This window comes from Heptranchias perlo, chromosome 24 (genome assembly GCF_035084215.1).
Source record: "Heptranchias perlo isolate sHepPer1 chromosome 24, sHepPer1.hap1, whole genome shotgun sequence".
Lineage (NCBI taxonomy): Eukaryota > Metazoa > Chordata > Chondrichthyes > Hexanchiformes > Hexanchidae > Heptranchias > Heptranchias perlo.
The window spans coordinates 33658659-33677007 of record NC_090348.1 but is presented as its reverse complement, the minus strand read 5'-3'; positions in this window follow the sequence as shown (position 1 = coordinate 33677007).

The following is an 18349-nucleotide window of genomic DNA, read 5'->3' as shown; positions in this document are numbered from 1 at the left end:
CCACAGCTCTTGCACTGCAGTTACGGTGGACGGGTGGGAGAATCCCTGAGGAATTCACCCCCTTGGTGTTCTTTTTTGTAAGGAGCATTATATAAATGGTTGTTGTTTGTAGTAATAGTGAGTCGAAGGGTTATGATGGAAACTAGGGCTAAGATAAGAATGGCCTATCTGACATGAGCTTTTACTTATATCCTATCCAGTGTCATATCAGTGTGTTCATGTTCATGCAAAGAAATATCCATAAACCAAATCTTTTTTTTCTTTTTAAATTATGGTACATTCCTGCTGTAAACAATAAAACAACTAAATTCCATTTAATGAATAGCTGGACCAGCACTAATAACTACAGATCATTTTGGAGTTTATAAAGCTTTGATTGTGGCAGTAGTATAAATTGTAAGGCAAAATGTTTATAATTGATAACAATGTTCATAATTAAATGTGAAAATCATAATGCCTTATAACACCTTATTGGGAATTTGCCTTTTCAATATTGGGAGAGTAGTTGCTATCAGTTGCAATGCAGTAATGGAGTCACATTTCTACATCTATTGTACTTCCTATTGCATACTCTTACCTCTGTCTGTACATTTATTATATGGATATGTTTACAAATAGAACTTTTCTCAAAGAAAAATTGAAGCCAAAAACTTCAAAGAAACAAATTGGAAATTATACATGAGCATTTCAACATTTTTGTTAGTTATTCTCCATTGCATAAGGAAACTAGAAGCATGAAAGATAATTATATAATGTTTTAATAGTTAAGTTTTGAGGGAACTGTGCATCACAGTGCTTATCTTGTGGTGAAATACATTTTCAGATGTCTAAGGTACTTCTTGCCACTTCTGATGTGACTGTATTATTACTTTTTAGCAATTTAAATTCCAGCTGAAAAATAATTAATAAGCACCAGTTCAACAAGTTCAGTTCTGAAATAAGCAATTTGCTTTCAAAGAACCCTGTCTTTTTCATTTCGTACAGCACACTGCTTCTGGTAGGAGTAAAATGTTTCAAAGATATAGTGAACTGGACTTGATGGGATGCCCTCTGTGATGTCTCTTACTTTCTTTAGCAATAGAGTAACTGACTATGGACCATTTGTGTCAACCCAGATATAGAAACATAGAAAATTTATGGCACAGAAGGAGGCCATTCAGCTCATTGTGTCTGTGTCAGTTGAAAAAGAGCTACCCAGCCGAATCCTGCTTTCCAGCACTTGGTCCGTAGCCTTGTAAGTCACGGCACTTCAAATGCATATCCAAGTACTTTTTAAATGTGATGAGGGTTTCTGCCTGTACCACCCTTTCAGACAGTGAGTTACGGACCCCTACCACCCTCTCGGTGAAAAAAATTTACCTCAGCTCCCCTCTAATCCTTCAACCAATTACTTTAAATCTATGCCCCCTGGTTATTGACCTCCCTGCTAAGGGAAATAGGTCCTTCCTGTCCACTCTATTTAGGCCCCTCATAATTTTATGCACCTTAATTAAATCACCCCTTCTCTGTTCCAAAGAAAACAACCCCAGCCTAAACAATCTTTTCTCACAGCTAAAATTCTCCAGTCCTGGCAACATCCTTGTAAATCTCCTCTGTACCCTCTCAAGTGCAATCACATCCTTCCTGTAATGTGGTGACCAGAACTGTACACAGTACTCAAGCTGTGGCCTAACTAGTGTTTTATAACCTCCCTGCTCTTGTATTCTATGCCTCGGCTAATAAAGGAAAGTATTCCTTATGCCTTCTTAACCACCTTATCTACCTGTCCTGCTACCTTCAGGGATCTGTGAACATGCACTCCAAGATCCCTCTCTTCCTCTACACCTCTGAGTGTCAATATCTGGGATATAGATGCTGGTAGACTGAAGTATAAAATCTAATCATATACCATTGTTATTTTCTGCTATGTATGCATCCTGGGCTCCTTCCCTTGTATTTTCTTCTGATAATATAAATTACTATTTTAATAAAATAGGTATACTGTATAATATGTATTATAGCTTACAGTATTTCCTGGCAATGTTCCAAACAAAACATATCATTCTTGTATTCCTATCGTACCAATCCCCTGATACTGTATCATTTAACCTTTAGTTTCTACAGTGTTTTTTTGCCACCGTGGTTAAGAGAAGTGTAGTGAGCTTATCCAGCGAGTAGCCGTAAAGACCAGGAAGATCCCAAGTTCAATTCCTGATCGCTGCTGATTTTGCTGGGGACACTATAATTAGACTAGGAAAAGTTTACAAAAAACATCAACCAGGATTTCCATTCTTAATCATTATCTAGTGAGTTCTCCTTGAAAAGGGGGCATTGGATGAGGATAGGATCATGTTTTATTTTGCTGGACTTACATTCTGCAGACACCCACACATGAAGACTGGCAATTTGGACAAGGGACCAGATGGCTGCTGGTACTTGTGAATCTGCCCCCAGGACGAATTAAGGACAAGAGAGAAGGAAGTGGTAGAAAGTTTGGAATTTTAATAAAATTAGAAATAATGCATTAATTTACTGCAAAGAATAATAAATTGGTAAGAGATAAAACAATAACTGAACTTCTGGATTTTGCTGTCATTATAAACCATTTGGGACTCAGCTCTCTGGTATACAATTTCTTGAAAATTGCAGGATTAGCTCTTGTCTATGATGACTCATGGTTTGGTGGGGATGGGGTACCAGAGGGCAGCTGATGGGAAGGCAACACCTTCAGAGAGGTGGGGTAGATAGAGAGAAACTATTTCCTCTGGTGGGGGAGTCCAGAACAAGGCGGCATAACCTTAAAATTAGAGCTAGGCCATTCAGGGGTGATGTCGGGAAGCACTTCACACAAAGGGTAGTGGAAATCTGGAACTCTCTCCCTCAAAAAGCTGTTTAGGCTAGGCCAATTGAAAACTAAGATTGATAGATTTTTGTTAGGTAAGGGTATTAAGGGATATGGAACTGAGGCAGGTAAATGGAATTAAGATACAAATTAGTCATGATCTAATTGAATGGTGGAACAGGCTCAAGGGGCTGAATGGCCTACCCCTGTTCCTAGAGACGAAGAGAGAAAGTTTACAAGGAGAAGAAAGGGTCAATATTTTTTACATTGTATGACATAAATATGGATTTTTCTACGCTCTCTCAATCTGCAGGCAAGTTTTAGTGACCGAGATTGAGAGAATATCTGACTATAGCCCTCAATTATAACAGAATGAACAAAACTTAATTTAAGATCCTTATACATAGAGAAGTGTCACACACCACAATAAACTACATTCTCTGTTTGAAAGCTACACAGTGAGCATACTGTGCGGTGTATTTGTTTTAAATGGTTGAAGTTGGCGTGCTGAAGATTTGATCTACAGCATGTATTTCAGAGAAAGCATCTTCTTGTGGATGATAAATGAATACATATGTGGGGATGCACTCAAGTCAGTTCTTTGTTTGTTTGTTACAAGAACAAAAATAATGCCGTGACCTGTACTATATTGCAGCTATCACTTGTGGTTAAGCAGCTTAAAACATCTGAAGATTTACGGCGCATGAAGCCCAACAAACACCTCTTAAAGCTTCAACAGGATGAGCTGGTGAATATCTAGCCCTCCTTAAATCATCATAGAATTGAATCATACGGCACAGAAGGAGGCCATTCGGCCCATCATGTCCATGCTGGCCAAAAAAGAGCTGTCCAGCTTAATCCCACTTTCTAGCACTTGGTCTGTAGCCGTGTAGGTTATGGTACTTCAAGTGCACATCCAAGTACTTTTGAAATGAGTTGAGGGTTTCTGCCTCTACCACCCTTTCAGACAGTGAGTTCCAGACCTCCACCACCCTCTGGGTGAAAAAATTTCTCCTCAGCTCCCCTCTAATCCTTCTACCAGTTACTTTAAATCTATGCCCCCTGGTCACTGACCCCTCTGCTAAGGGAAATAGAACCTCCCTATCCACTCTATCTAGTCCCATCATAATTTTATATACCTCAATTAAATCTCCCCTCAGCCTCCTTTGTTCCAAAGAAAAGAACTCCAGCCTATTCAAACTTTTCTCATGGCTAAAATTCTCCAGCCCTGGCAACACCCTCGTAAATCTCCTCTGTACCCTCTCTAGTGCAATCACATTTTTCCTGTTAGGTAGTGACCAGAACTGTACACAGTACTCAAGCTGTGGCCTAACTAGTGTTTTATAACCTCCCTGCTCTTATATTCTATGCCTCGGCTAATAAAGGAAAGTATTCCATATGCCTTCTTAACCACCTTATCTACCTGTCCTGCTACCTTCAGGGATCTGTTGACATGCCCTCCAAGGCCCCTTTGTTCCTCTACACCTTTCAGTATTCTCCCATTTATTGTGTATTCCCTTGCCTTGTTTGCCCTCCCCAAATGCATTACCTCACACTTCTCCGGATTGAATTCCATTTGCCACTTTTCTGCCCACCTGACCAGTCCTTTGATAGCTTCCTGCAGTGTACAGCTAAATAACATGTTGTTCTTCTTTTAAAAAATAGGATTGATTAAATTTTTGATCCACAGCATTAATTTCTTTATTATTGTTTTATTGGTCCGGATTTTCCTGTGAGCGGTGAACGAACGATGCCTGCCCTTCGTTTGACGTGAACTTGCCCATAGACTTTCTATGAGCTTTTGCACGGCGAGTTCCTCTAAGCTAGAATAGTGAATTCAATGTCAAATCAAGTACAGTAAGCAAAATAAGGAGAGGGTAGGAAAGAATGAATTAACAGACAGAGATAAATGAGGAAAAAATTTAAAAAAATATGTCCAACAACAATTAAAATCTGAAGGAATAAGATTCCACACTTGTAAAAGTTAATTTTCGGTGCCAGAGAGGTTGTTTAGCAGTAATTAAGACTTACCACACCGTTAAAAATGTCCTTATGCTTGAAATGACTTGATCTAACTTTTTATTGTAAACAATTTTACAACACCAAGTTATAGTCCAGCAATTTTATTTTAAAATAAAATTGCTGGACTATAACTTGGTGTTGTAAAATTGTTTACAATTGTCAACCCCAGTCCATCACCGGCATCTCCACATCATAACTTTTTATTGGCAAGATTAGTCCAAACCTATCAGGCAAGTACAGGAACTTCACGCCGTTTAATATATTTGAACGGGGAGCCAGACAGCACGATGCCGTTTTTGCGCAGCTTTTGGAGAGCATCGCACCTCGGACAGCAACTTCCGGATTTCTGTATTTAACTGCACATGTGCGGTCGCTGGAAGTTGCTGTCTGATTTGCCTCACCGTTATTTTTACAGCAAAATCTGGCCCAATGTTCATTATAGGCAATGGTCTAAAAAGTTAAGCAGGATTTTGTGGCTCAATTAAGTGCATTCTGCAGGTTGGTATGTGCACTTTTGTGATAATTAATGGTTTCACTTGATCTTTAAGTGCGTTCAGGAAAATGTGGCCTAAATGCTACTTAACCGGCAGTCCTTAAAGAGATCGCTGGAAGCTGCCACCAGAAAGGAGCCTGAATGTGGAGCTGGGAGGAGGAGGATTTATCTGGATCTACTCTGGATTTACTTTTTTATACTTTCTAAGGTCCCCTTGGTCATCTTTTAAGCTAGAGATAGATAGAGGCCCACATTTCTCCAGCCTGTTCTTCATAACTTAATCCTCTGACACTGGGGCCTGGATATTAACTTGGAGCCGGGAAGAGAGTTGGGGTGGGGGGGGGGAGTTTGCAGATGGGAAACCTGAAGATTAACAGTAGGCCTTGTTTTAAAATTTTTCAAAAGGTTTCCCGCCCGATAACCAGCTTGATTGACAGACTGGCTGCCTGTCGGGCCGGAAAGCAGCCGGGGAGTGGATAGAAAGTAAGTTGGGGTTTGGATGGGGGGGTGCTGTCGGGGGAGAGATCGGTTCTTCGGGGTTTGGATGGGGGGCCAATTGCGGGGGGGTGGGTGGGGGAAGTTGGACATCGTTGGGGGGGCTGTAGGACATCTTGGGGGGGGGTGAGGAATCAGAGACCATGACGGGGGGGGTGGGTGGTGAGCAGTTAGGGATCGCAGGGTGAGCAGTCGGAGATGGTGAGGGGGGTGGTGAGCAGTCGAAGATCGTAGGGGGGGTGAGCAATTGGACATTGTTGGGGCGTGAAAAGTCGGAGATCGCAGGGCGAGTCGGAGATCGCGGGGAGGTGGGGGATGTCAAAGATCATTGGGGGGGGTGTGGGGGGAGTTGGAGATCGCCGGATCCAATGGCAGTGTGTGTAGAGAGGTTAGTTTGGGGGTCCGGGGGAAGTACTCCTGCTCCTCCTGGCACACAAGCAGTGATTTAAATGCACTTACCTCATTGATCCGGCCCTTCTTGCCTTCGTTTACCTGCCGGGAATCCCGCGGCCCGGGAAATCCGGCCTCCATGAGATAAAAATTTGACAAAGTGGAGGCATGCAGTCTCCTTAAAAAATTTCACCGACCAACCCACCTCCTGACAGCGGATTGGTTGCCACCCCCCCCCCCCTACCTGCGTCCATTAAAACCGGAAGGGGGAGCGTTGGAGCCGGGTTGCAGTTGTGCTGGAAAATTCCATTATTTTAACTTCCCACATGCCCCCAACCCACCCGTTCTTGGGAGTTAAAATTTCCCCTAGGGATCAGTCTTGTGGCTCTTTTCTGCGCGCTGCCTTGTGTCTCTGGGATCAAAACTGAATGCACGACTAAAGATTTGACCAGAGCACTGTACAGTTTCAGCATGACATCCTCTGAACCATACCCTGCTGATTTGGCGATATATTTTGACAATCTGTTTGCTTTATTGATTGGTGCTTCACAGTGACTAGACATGTTAAGTGCCAAGTCTAATAACACTTCCAGATTCCTTTCAACTTCACACTTAGTTTGATGCCATTCTCAGACGGTGGATAGTGCCTTTTTATTTGTTCTTCCAATGTGCAGCGCCTAACATTATTATCCGTATTAAATTTCATGTGTCACTGTTCCGCTCACTTGCGGATTTTATCAGCCTCATCAAATTTAACTGTTCTATCGCCCCCCCTCCCTCCGTTCAATATCATTAATAGATGAATTCTTCAGTCTTCTTCAATTACTTTGTTTTAAAACCCAAACTGCACCCAGGGTGATCATCGATGAATTGTTTATATTTTCCTTGAACAGTTGGCAATTGGGTTCTGGGGAAACCTTTTCTCCAGGTTGGATTTTAAGTTGAAACCTTTCCAGTAGATGCATTCAAATCATTCAACAAATAGATTTTTGTTAGGCAAAGTTATTAAGGGTTATGGAAGCAAGGCGGATAGATGGAGTTAAGATACAGATCAACCATGATGTAATTGGATGGCGGAACAGGCTCGAGGGGCTGAATGGTCGACTCCTGTTCCGATGTTCCTATGTTCCATTCAAAACAGCACACTTAAAAATACAACATTCATTACCCAGACTTGTCTGAAGTTCGTCTAATGTTTGTCATCGGGTAATAAAAGGTCATCCTGTTTGTGGATTGAAGTACATCTCATAATGTATATATCGATATTAAAACAGTCAAGAGTGAAAACATCATCAAATATGTAGCAGGCTGGGACATAGGGGAGCGAAGAGAAATGCAATTAATAACTACTAAGGTTGGTACCGGGTTGTAAAGTTAATACATGCAGACAAGTAAAAAAAATATACTGCAATGAGTGAAGCAAATTTAAACAACCAAACCTCGTTTTTATTATCATGACCTGAGAATTTAAAAAGTATATGAAGATTTGGCAGTATAGCTATCTTCCACTGGGGGGAGTCTCACTATTTAATATTCCTTTATGAAAAATGCAACATGAGAAAATTGGACATTTAAGTGAAACATCAAGGAAATTGAGAAACACTTGATTGTTGCTAGCCTTGATGAATGGATACATTTTATTTTCTACTCCAGGCAGTTTTGTACTGCTTGCTGAGAACTTAGTTGAGACTCTTACAGCTTAGCATCCTATCATTTTAGACCATATTGTCAAAGGACAGAGTAATAGTGTGGTGAACTGTTAAAAGAACTGTTTCTAATCATGGGACAGGTGTCAGGCTGAGCAAATGGCAGAAATGGATTCACCAGGTGAGGTTATGTCCCATCGGACATAGCAATAGTCTTGGCAAGGCTTCTGCCAATACATTATGGGATGCCAATCTGGCAACTGAAAGGTAAATTTATATTGAATAGACACCAATATTACTTTAAAAGTTTCATTGTCAAATGTGTTTTTAATGACTTATCAGAATAAATCCAAGTGAATAAATGGACAAAAGTTTCAGTATCTAATGAAAACTCCAAAGGATAAATAATTTGCTGATCCTATAGGTGGTTACACATGGTTAGTTCTGAAGAGTCTGCAGACAACAATGATTTGCACTTCTACAGCGACTTTCACATGACAAACATCCCATGATGCGTCACCGCGGTGGAACAGACACTCAGTAGAAGAAGGTAACAAAAGAGTCGTTGAAAAAGTAGGTTTTGAGAAGGCGTTTGAAAGTGGGGAGCGATGTATAAGATTTAGGGAAATCATTTCAGAGTATAGGGCCTAGCTGGTTGAAGGCTTTGCCACTGATGGCTGAATAGAGGGAAGAAGGGATGCAAAAAAAGACCAGAGTCAGAAGACCAGAGGGATGAGCATTAACATATAGGGCTGGGGGAGGTTGCAGAGGTAGCATGTAGTGAAGCTGTGAGGGTATTTTAAACATGCATGGGGATCTTGAATATGCTTTGGGGACTGGTAGTCCCCAGAGTTAATGAGAGCAGGATTTAGTGTGAGATAGGATATAGACAAGAATGCAGATGGCAACATTTTGGACAAGTTGGAGTTTAAAGAGACAATACACTTTCTAAGGAAAAATAGTGCAATTCTGTAATGTATATGAAATCCGTGTTGATTTTTCCTAAAACAACCATACATTCACAGAACAGGCTTGACTTTAACATGTATAATGTAAAAAAAAAGCACTGGGCTTTGGGATACAATTTTAACCTGGACACACTGGACTTATTGTCAGTTTTGACAGCACTAAATCTGAATGATCCAATTCCTTGTTCCTCCACAGTGGCAGAAATAAATAATTTTTAGCAAAAAAAGAATGCATAAATTTTGTGTCCTTCAGCACTCATATTCTTCATCCACCACTGGGAAAACGCAAGTGAATAATGGGAAGTAAAGCCATCATATGTAAATATGGCATCTCATGAACATGTGATATTCTAATATCCTAGAACTTCAAATCAAAATATTACACCTTATTTGGGAACCAGAGTTTTAGGGATTTTACTGTTTGGAAAAGCTGATGGTAACAGATCAAGAGGCAGACAAAGAAAATTGTGGCCAGATGATGTGGAAGAGTTGTAATTTCAGGGCTGATACAATCTGTCTGTACAAAATGGAAGGTATTAGTTCCCCGGGTCAGGGTAGCAAATGCACGGAAGGTTTTCAGGACCCAAAAGACTGCCAAGGTAAGAGTACTCAGAATTTGCCAGTCTAAGTATATGACCATCAGTTGCATGACACAGAGTTTTTATTTTCTCAATCTGTGTGTTCCTGTGCATGTGAGTAGGGAGAGACAGAGAGAACACTAAACAAAGGATGGTACTGGTCCCAGGCCTAAGGCAGAATGCAGTGATACAACATGTAAAGTCTCTGGATGGACAGAAGACTTTGTTGCTGACAGTAAAATATACTTCTAATATCATATTGGATGTTAGGGCCACTGCCAACAGAAGCTACCTGCATTGTACATTTCCTATGGACTGGGTAATTGGTTGACATTGTATCTGCACTTCTAAATCCCTACATCTGTATGTTTTCTATTTGCTTACAGGAAAAGACCACAAATAATCAGCAGGAACTGCACTTGATTGGAGGAGGCCCTCCTAGCTCTTAGAAACATAGAAAAAATTACGGCACAGAAGGAGGCCATTTGGCCCATCATGTCTGTGCCAGTATGGCATGCAACTGATGGTCATATACTTAGACTGGCAAATTCTTGTTGATTGAGGACACTGCTCTCCAAATTCAGAGACTGGAAGCCATAGGGGGAGTAAGGAGGGGTCAGAGGCTCCTCCAAGCTTAGAGCTAGTACCATTCTTTGCTTGTTCCCTACTGACTTACTTACCCATTGGCATACAGGGATACTCTACACTGAAGCAGCCTATCACATTGGTCTCGAAATTCCGCAGGGGTTCTACTTATCTCCCACCATAACTTGGGGGCGTTCTTTGGCACCTGCATGCCCCATACACCTGGAAACTAGGGCACCCTCCCGCCTAAGAGAAAACTCGCCCTGGCCCGTCATTTGACTTGGAAAACGCAAACAGAAATCCCACCCCTTACAGGTCAACACAGAAACTGGCAGAAAGGGCAGAGACCTGACGTAAACCAGGTTTCCCCCTCTCCTTGGGGATTCTGCCAGTGGTGGGTAACTGATTGATTCATCACAGTGAGAGGGAATCTGTTACAATGGACAATATATCTTGTGAAACCAGCCTTGATAATGACCCCTAGCTGGCCTTGCAGCTGCCACGTCTCTCCCTTACCACTGGCCGTGCTGCTGTTGCTCCCCGGAGTCAAAGGCTGTAGCAGCAGAGTGGACAAAACCTGTGGGCACGGCGAACGGTTGCAGAGCAGGGTCAAGGGTACAATGTGGTGGGTGATGAGCGAGCATCCCTTTTTGATAAATTTTGCTTTAACCACTGCACATAACGTGCACATTTCTAACAGCATAAGCAGGATTATCAGCAAGAATATAGATGAATCATGTGGCAGGTCTTTTTAAGGCCACCTACTGCCTATGTAAGTTTTCAGTCATTTCACAGTTATTACCATGTTGTAGAGGTGATGCTTTTAAAGGTTTCATTCTTGACACGAGGCAAGTCTTACTCGTGAAGAAATAAAGATCTCAGCTGACACTAATTTACTGAAAGGGTCAAAGCACTATATTTCTTTTTGTTATCTCAATTTACTTGTCATAATTTAATATATTGAAGGTATTCGGTTGCAAAGTTTGCCACTAAGATTATGCTGGTATCAATATTCAAGATCAGTTTAAATAGACTCTCTGATAAATGTGTTGCCAAATTATAATGAATTAATTCAGTACTTCTGCTGAATAGACATTAATATCTGTAGAAAGGCAAATTAGCATTCATGCTTATGGATGAAGACATAGTAAGATTCTTAAATGGGCATTGTTTTCTGCTAAAGGTAAGACCCTTTACCAGATTTGCAAGCAGAAGCATACATAATGGTGATGCTCACGATGTGAAGTAGATAATTTTTAATTTCCATCGGAAGTATGAGTCAACTACATAACTCTGGTAATGCATAATAGATAGATTTTGCATAATACTACAATTGAATGCCATATAACAGCCTTCCATGCATGCCTTCCACACTTAGGGTCTGGGGTTTCTTTTTATTTCCCGGCAGTGTAGTCCTTCTCAGCTAATAGTTCCAGTTCCCGCTATGTGTACGTCATAATTCCCTCGTATTTAAACATTTTAATAGAAGTTTCCGTCTAGATTTGCAGATAGAATATCTGCATTTCTCCAGGATCAAGGAGGTCACTTCTACATTGATTTGGTTAATGGGAATTATTCTTGCCATTGTGTGATTCAATGTCTTGTTTTCCCACTGTCACAAAATATTGGAAAGTATTTTGCACCATTATGCTGAAAGATAACATGAAGATTTGTAACTGCTTCTTTTTGCCACAGCCTGGATAATTCATCATCCTAAATTTGCCGTTATGCAGTCTTTTCTACCATACCTGACAATCTCTCCATTCTGCTTTTCACCTACCTTCACAGAGGGATTTGACATAATTCTGTGGTTGTCTTGTAATGCACTGAGATGCTAATCCAGAAGTATAGCCAAATCCTTTCTTGCTTTGGTTCCAGCTTTGGTCGATGCAGCAGTTCTTGGGACCTCCTGCTTATTTTGGACTCTGCAAGCCTCGGGTAAGACCTCTTCACTGTGGTGGAGTAGACCAGAAATCTGAGACATCAGTTGACATCTGACATCTGACAATGCAAATTGTATCTTAATACAGAATACTGCTTAAAATATGTCGAAAAACATTATTATATAATTTAGCCCGTAATATTGTTACATATTCCTGTCACCCAATATATTGGAACTTGATCATCATTTTCAGAATGCAACAGAGGAATTTTCAGATTTAGAGACATTATCAATAAAATCCTGCAGTATAAACTGTACTACATTACAGTTTCTTACTAATTTATCACCATTTTCAACCTCTCTTTCTCCTTGATGGGCCTCATCCAAGAAAATTAGGTTCTCTAGCTTAGGCCTTCACAGAGATTAGGAATGCTATTGCTAATGGAACAACAAGGGCAAAGACAACTTTTGAAAGATGAGGTTATTCCTCATGCCATTTTATAAACTTTAAAATACAGTGCAGAGGATAGTGCAGGAGGTACTGTTTGGCTCACTGTGTAGTGCATTTTTGATCTGTTTCTGAGATGAGAGGCTGCATGTCTGTTTGGCGTACTCTATTCCTGGCTACAAAGCTGTTTCGGCAACATTATCCTCAGGATTGTCAGTGCCATCCTTTGGCATTGCATGTTGATGAATCTCCTCCTCTATTTCTTCCCTATTTGGGCCTATGGATAGCAAAATTGTGAAGCGTACCAAAAGCAAGACTGTCCTTGGAGAAACTGATGGGGTTCTTCTGGAAGACCCCCTCTGATCTGTCTAGGCATCTGAAGCACAGTCCGTTTTATGGTTGCCCTGGGAGATGCATGTTGTTGTATGTGCATTCACTTTCTGGCCATGAGTGTCTTTAGCCGGAGGCCCAGATGCTATCCTTTGTCTCCTGGGGGAATTCTTTCAAATCTATCTTCTCCTTAAGATAACTCAGGTAAGTATATTTGAAATACTTACCTTGTTGCTAACAGACCAAGGTCTGGTTTTCCTGAGTGCATTCAGTGCTGGCGTTTGGTATCCAACCATTTAATTTTTAAGAACATGTATTGATGGCATAATTACTTCATTATCATGAGAGTAATTTGTTTCTAGTGTTTATATTTTGATATAACATCACTTTAGAATCTGATTTGATTTGCTTCTCAAAAATAGCAAAACTCCTTCACTTCGTTAAGAGTTAAAAAGAACCCACCACACTCATGCATTCATCATTACCAAACGTGAAAGGAAAAATGCAGCAAAAATAAAAGCTGTAGCCACTTTATCCCTATGTCCTTGGGCTTGTTTCACTTACTTTTAAAATATCCAGCTGCTAGCTGTCAATGTAAAAACAGACACATTACAGGAAATATTTGTATGACTTCAAATAGACAATAATGCAATTGCACTTTGACATCAGTTATATTAAACTGTTGCCTGGGGCAAAAAGTTTGAAAACACCAGCAACGACTATCAATTTTTGTGATGTGATTGTATTTTAGCTTGTCACATTTCTAGCCCCAGGGTAATGATGTCATAGTACTGGACACTGCTTTTATTCACTTCAGTTTTAGTCCATAAAATGTTTCTTTAAATGGAGGGAGTAAATGATTGGGGTTTTGCAGAACAACTAGATTACTTCTACCCTGACCATGATTCAGAATTGTTTTGGAATTTCTCTATTGATACCAAAAGCTTGAGAGACGAAAGCTCCAGTTAAATTAACTGAACTGAGGAAAATATTTCCTAATCAGTAAATTACAAATAGGCACCTGCTAACTAGTCAGTGGTCTCTATTTCCTGAGGAAAGTTATCCCGTTCACAGAAAAACCTGAATTATTCCCTGGTGATCGCCAAGAGAAAAGAGAACAATGGAGGCCACTCAAAAAACCAGCTTGAAACAATTTTCATCTTTTATTTTTATGGTGCTAAGAGCAGAAATACTCCAGCCTACTGCCAGCCCATCCGCAGCACCCCTGGGATCGCCTCGCCCACCTCCCTCTATTTCCTCTATCCCCTTCTCTTTCTCTCTTTCCGTTTAATTTGCATTCTCCCTCTCATTCCTGCTGCCTGTCTCTTAATCTCTCTATCCCCATCTTGCTCTTATTCTCTTTCTCTCTGTATCTCTGTCATTCTTTCTCATTCCATCTCTTAACCCCCTCTCACTTTAATTCCTTCTCTCCTTTTCTCTTACCCCTTTTCCTCACTCTCTTTTATTCCCTCTCTCTTCATCCCATTCGCTTTTTTGCATTACCTCTCACCTTTCTATCAATTTCCTTTTCATTCTTTCTCTGTTTCCCTCCTATTCACTTTTCCTCAATTACTCTTTCTCTTATTCCAGTACACAAACCCTACTGCCCCAGTCGTAGGATTTTAGTAATAACGAGACAGGGATGAAGTAAACCAATTATATTTCACAAAAATGATGCCCAAGTTTACTTGTATGTAATATGCATGCATCAATTTCTTGTGCAGGTTTGCCTCAAGATTATATGGAGTGAAAAGGGTATAGAAGGGGACAGCTAGTTTCTAGTAATTGATATTGCATTGACTACCATTCAGAAATATCCACAGTACCACTGCCCTTTACTCAGTCTGTAATTAGTACTATTGTATAAAAAATTATGTGAAATCCAGAAGTTTTCAGAAAACATTGGTCTTACATTGACTTGTATTGTTTCCTGCATATTGGCTGGAAATTGCTTTAATCAATATTAACATCTAACTACACATGAATTGACATAGAAGGTTGGGACCTCTTCAGCAGCACTCTTCTGAACAACATTTCTAATTGATTCCTTTGGGACAACCTTAATGTAAAACACAACAAATTACCAAGCTGACCTTAAGCTCCACATAAGATGATGAATTCCTATCCAATAGGGATTATCTCTCCTTTCAGAAAATACAAGGATAGCAATTGTAGGTCACACAGAAGGTTGGAAAAGATACAGCTTTGATTTCAGAAGTATCTGTAGCAAGTGTTGGTTCTTTTCTTACTTTTAATGTTTTGTTAGATTGTCCTTGACATCAGTGAATGGTGACCAGCATTGACCAGTGCAGGCCTTTCTTAGTTACATGTGTATATCTTTAAGGAAAATTGAACTGCAACTGAACATTTCATTTGGGAGGGTGGCGAACAATAAGGACTTTTAAGGAATGTTGGTGTGTAGTAAAGGGTTTGGTTTTATTTTATTAATTCTCAGGGTGTGGACATTATTGGCAAGGCTGTCATTTATTGCCTATCCCTAGCTGCTCAATAGCGGTTTAATACAACTGAGGCTGCTTCAGAGGGCAATTAAGAATCAAACACATTGGTTTGAGACTAGAGTCACAAATAGGCCAAACTGGGTAAGGATGGCAGATTTCCTTCCCTAAAGGACATTAGTGAACCAGTTGGGTTTCGACTACAATTCGATAGCTTCATGGTCACTTTTACTGATACTGCTGTTTTCTTTTTAATTTTCAGTATTTTTTTAAAACTGAATTCCAATTCTCAAACTACCATAGTGGGATTTGAATGCACATTTTTTTGCATTATTAGTTCAGGCCTCTGGATTACTCTGGATAATCATTACACTACCATAACTCCACGTGCTCAAACAAGGAGATGGAGCTGGAGGAGTAATGGTACAAGCCAAGATAGGACCTGGAGCTGAGAGCCATCACACCAGCAACTTTAGTTGGCAGGCTAAGGAGAAAAAAAATGAGAACATAATTTTTATAAAGTATTTGAACAATTTGGTTCAGTTTCTTCTGCTGTGCAATTTGCTTTAGAGCAAATCACAATTAATAAACATACATATCAGCCAGGTAAGTGGAAGAAATTTTGAGATGGGAAAAACTTGTATAATACAACATGATGCCAGAGTGTAATGCCAGAGGATGGCACAGGGGCAGTGATGCGTGAAGTGTTTGCTAGGGACATCACTTTTAACATATTACTAGCATGGCACTACTCATGATAAGTCAGAGAATGCTCAATTTTATAAGGACAGTATTATAATACCTTGGGTTGATTTTTCTGATCAGAATGCCTCTTTTACTGCTGTAAACAATTTTACAACACCAAGTTATAGTCCAGCAATTTTATTTTAAATTCACAAGCTTTCGGAGGCTTCCTCCTTCGTCAGGTGAACGATGTGAAAATGAAATCCTCGAGATGAAATCGCATTTATAATTCACAGAACAATGCTTGGTGAGTACAGACAGTTTTTTCAACTGCCCGTTGCCAAGGCAATCAGTGTGCAGACAGACAGGTGTTACCTGCCAGGTCTCACAGAATATACAAATCACCAAAAAAAACAACAAACAAAAAAAAAACAGAGATAGAGAGGTAGAAACATAGAAAAGACAGCAACTGACCCGTTATATTAAAAACAGATAACATTTGTTCGCTGGTGGGGTAACGTGTAGCGTGACATGAACCCAAGATCCCGGTTGAGGCCGTCCTCATGGGTGCGGAACTTGGCTATCAATTTCTGCTCGACGATTTTGCGTTGTCGTGTGTCTCGAAGGCCGCCTTGGAGTACGCTTACCCGAAGGTCGGTGGATGAATGTCCATGACTGCTGAAGTGTTCCCCGACTGGGAGGGAACCCTCCTGTTTGGCGGGTTCAAGTTCCGCACCCATGAGGACGGCCTCAACCGGGATCTTGGGTTCATGTCACGCTACACGTTACCCCACCAGCGAACAAATGTTATCTGTTTTTAATATAACGGGTCAGTTGCTGTCTTTTCTATGTTTCTACCTCTCTATCTCTGTTTTTTTTTTGTTTGTTGTTTTTTTTTGGTGATTTGTATATTCTGTGAGACCTGGCAGGTCACACCTGTCTGTCTGCACACTGATTGCCTTGGCAACGGGCAGTTGAAAAAACTGTCTGTACTCACCAAGCATTGTTCTGTGAATTATAAATGCGATTTCATCTCGAGGATTTCATTTTCCATCGTTCACCTGACGAAGGAGGTAGCCTCCGAAAGCTTGTGAATTTAAAATAAAATTGCTGGACTATAACTTGGTGTTGTAAAATTGTTTACAATTGTCAACCCCAGTCCATCACCGGCATCTCCACATCTTTTACTGCTGGGGGAGATCGGTCATGAGAAATCACTGCCTGTAACTGGTCCACCCAAAGCAAATTTTTCGCTTAAAAAAAACAGGCGCAATGAAAATCAGTTTCTCCCGCAAAGTTGTTTGGAAAAAGCAGATAAACATTCAGATACTCACAGGACTCAAAATTCTACAAACTGCACGTGCTCAGAATGCACAAATATGGTTGGAAACTGGGGAAAAGTATCCAGTTGAAGCTCAAGCTTTTAAGACGAGCTGAGGCATTGAATTAAAAACTGTAAGGGAGGCAATAAAAGACTCAAGAAAATTCAGTGGATACATTTAATTATGTTGTGAAAATATAACTTTTTGAAATTGTTAATTTATTTAAAATCTTATTCTAGACATTTGGAATTTCAGTTATTAAGAAAATAATGTCAGTTTTTTTTTCAAAAAGCATTTTGAGTGATTAAATTCTCTTTTAACTTCTCTTTTCTTGTTTAGTATTTTTACTGGTAAATTATTCTGTTTATTCAGGATTGGTTGTTTCTATCAGTCCATCGTAGTTTCTAATTGGCAGTTTACTAGCCACTTATCTTGCTTTTGATTTGTTCATTCCCCGCCTCCTCAGTTCTGATTTGTTGCTGTTTCACTTTGAGCCAATCTCGAAAGTGTACTGGGGAAATGTTAACGTAGAGTTTTATCATTATAAATGTTGACATACAAAGTGTGTCTCAAAAATTGTGACGAGGGAACTAAGAATAAAGAATATATAAAGTGTGTGCAGTACACAAGACTTTTAATATATAATAGATACAGATTGATAATCGCAATTTTAGTACTCTCAAGTATATTGTCTCACTTTTCAGATCTTGCATCCACAATGCATGAATGTTGCAAGCCAAGCAGACATTTTTATGGATGCTTAGGTTCACTTCTGAATTCACAAAAGTATAGATTTGCCTGAAATGTACTTTCAAAATTAAATTTTGATGGAAGCATGTTCCTAGTGAACCAGCAAAATCTTTCACTCCAGGCTAAAGACAACTCTTTTTTGTGACTTTATCTTGTACTAAAAGTAGCAAATCTACAGTGATAAAATGTAGAACATTAAAATCACATTTGTGTTGCTTGAGGTGGAAATAACAAAATGAATGCAATAAAATTCATCCTCAAATGTTTGAGGCAGTTCATGGAGCAAATAATCTATGGAATCTTTACTTTATTCAGACGATGGCCAAACAAGTCATTACAAGCAGTGGGCTTTGCTCATAATCATTACTCAGGCTTTGTAATTAATCTCAGACTTACCATTAGAGATGTTGAACCAATAACAGAAAGGTATAGATAAATTCTAATTAGGCTTGTGATTTGGCCATGATCATTGAGGATTT